At 44.5% G+C, this 2,500-nt stretch overlaps 1 protein-coding gene across 4 annotated transcripts in view; it reads right to left on the reverse strand.

Moving 5' to 3' along the window:
* Nucleotides 1-2,500, reverse strand: part of LOC126994901 (uncharacterized) — a 27,106-nt gene that overhangs the window by 3,660 nt on the left and 20,946 nt on the right. The gene's annotated exons all lie outside the window — the stretch shown is intronic.

The following is a 2,500-nucleotide window of genomic DNA, read 5'->3' on the forward strand; positions in this document are numbered from 1 at the left end:
TCCCTTTCCTTCGATTCCCCCTCTCACCCTTCCTCCCTTCCCTTCCCCTTCCTTCCATATCTCTTCGCCGTTCCTCCCCTCTCTTCCCCTTCCTTCCATTTCTCCTCTATCCTTTCCCTTCCCTTCATCTTCCCCTTCTTTCTACTCCTCTTCCTAACTCTCTCCTCTCCTCTCTTCCCCTTCATTCCATTCCTCCTCTCCCCTTACCTCCCTTTCCTTCCCTTTACCTCCATTCCTCTTCCTCACTCCCTCTCCTCCACTCCCCCTCATTCACATCATTCTGAATGGCGCTGCAAAATTCATATGTCAAAAATTTCATTGTGTAGCTTAAAGTATCATGTCTTTCTTACGGTATGACTACGAAGCTATATTGAAGGACGAGAGTAAGAGAGAAATGAAGATAGAACTAAAAATATCCGTCAATCTTATCTCCGGGTTGCGCAGTAGTAGTAGTAGTAGTAGTAGTAGTAATAGTAGTAGTAGTAGTAATCAGTGCATCTGGGTCAAAGGGGGGATGAAAGGGAGGTAAGGAGGGGGTGAGGGAGAGGGGGAGTAAGGAAGGGAGGAGGTGGAGGGAAGGGGTGAGGCAGGGAGATTGCGTCAACAAACCCCGGAATAAATAAATAAATAAATAACAATAGATAACAATATCCTTAACTCTTCCATAGCGTAACATTTAGCGTATGGGATTAGTGTCGATGTTTGTTTGTTGGTGTGTGTGTGTGTGTGTGTGTGTGTGTGTGTGTGTGTGTGTGTGTGTGTGTGTGTGTGTGTGTGTGTGTGTGTGTGTGTGTGTGTCTCTCTCTCTCTCTCTCTCTCTCTCTCTCTCTCTATTTCCCCTATTTTCACCTTTTATCTCGTTTTTCTGTCATTTTTAAGTTGTTTCATTTCTCTCTCTCTCCCAACCCCCCCCTCTCTCTCTCTCTCTCTCTCTCTCTCTCTCTCTCTCTCTCTCTCTCTCTCCATCAACGCACCAACAGCCACATAAATCACCATAGGAACGGACGACAAACAGAGGCGCCACGACCGTTTCGGCTTCGGCACGGCGACGCTCGGGGGAGGGGGGGGGGGAGGGGCGTCGAAAAGGCTGCATTGTCGGATTGAGCCGAAGAATTATCCTCGTATTTCACACCATAAATATTAAAACATTTTCCAGCGACGCGAAATTTATGTCGGAAAGCCGAGGAAAAGCATAACATACGAGGCGGGAGGGGGAGGGAGGCGGGAGATGCAAGAGGGTCAGAGGGTAGAGGAGAAGGAGGAAGAGGAGGAGGAGGAGGAGGATATGGAGGAGGAGGAGGGGGATATAAGTGAGACAGGAGTGGGGAGAGGGATGTTGAAGGGAGGGCAGAAGAGGAATAAGAGAAGAAGTAGGTTAAGGAGGTTAGGCAATGGGGGAGAAGGGCGAGGAACAGGTGCTTGGGAAGGGGTGGGAAGGGAGTAAGGGCGTGGAAAAGGGGATCAGGTGTTTGGGGGGGGGGGGTGCAGGGGAAGAAAGTTAGATGGGATGAGGAAAGGGAGTGGCATAGGTTCACGGAGGGGAGGAGGGGGGGGGGGGGGTTGGCAGGTAAGTATAGTCTGGTCAAACGAGGTGTTCTTGGTAGCGTTTGTAAGGTTTCTCTTGATTGGCAGGATTCACCTCTTTTTTTTTTTTTTTTTACAGTTAAGGAGACAGTTCAAGGGCGTAAAGAAAAATAAAAAAAAAAACGTTACTTACTGCTCCTGAATATGGAGGTTGTCTGTCAGTCACACATTCTCTCGGGCTACATGTGTCTATATTATTTGCCTTTGCTTAACTCTTATACAGAACAGAGAGTTATGGTTATCACCGTTACAGTTATTAATGACTGTGAAACTCATACATTTGTTTGAAAAAAGCAAAACAAAAAGTAAATATATTATGACGAGCATAACTGAAGTAACAGCTCCGAAACTTTTTACATATCATTACCATTTGCAAGAGTTATTGAATCAGTACTAGAATAAAGCATTTCAGTCTATGAGGAAAAGTTTCATGAACACGACAGTACAATGCAACTCATATTCTAGGGGGATCTGCATTAGAATTGCCCATCAGGGAGCCGCGGAGTGATGTAAACGTGGCTCGCTGTGTCCGTAGAGTTTACCGCGTCACTGTCCAGGAAACACTCCGCTTGTAGCACCATTTTTGTTTCGTAGGTGTTGAAAGCTTGTGGAAATCTGGCGAATATCTTACTGAAAAACCTGTTCATCAGGCTGCTGGTGTTAAATTTGGCAGGAAATTTCCCAAGATTATGTGCTATCGACCTATATGTTTGCATGTAGCGTGTAACAATTTCTTGCGTGCGCAATCGAAACATTATGTAGAAAAATGCATTGTTCTTTTGTTACTAAATACGAACATTTGGAGGACGAGTAACAGTGCTTTTGCTGATGGTGCTACTAAAATAATAATAATAATAATGATAATAATAATAACAATAATAATAATAATAAAAAATAAAAAATAATAATAATAAAT

This window comes from Eriocheir sinensis, unplaced genomic scaffold (assembly GCF_024679095.1).
Source record: "Eriocheir sinensis breed Jianghai 21 unplaced genomic scaffold, ASM2467909v1 Scaffold913, whole genome shotgun sequence".
NCBI classification, from domain to species: domain Eukaryota; kingdom Metazoa; phylum Arthropoda; class Malacostraca; order Decapoda; family Varunidae; genus Eriocheir; species Eriocheir sinensis.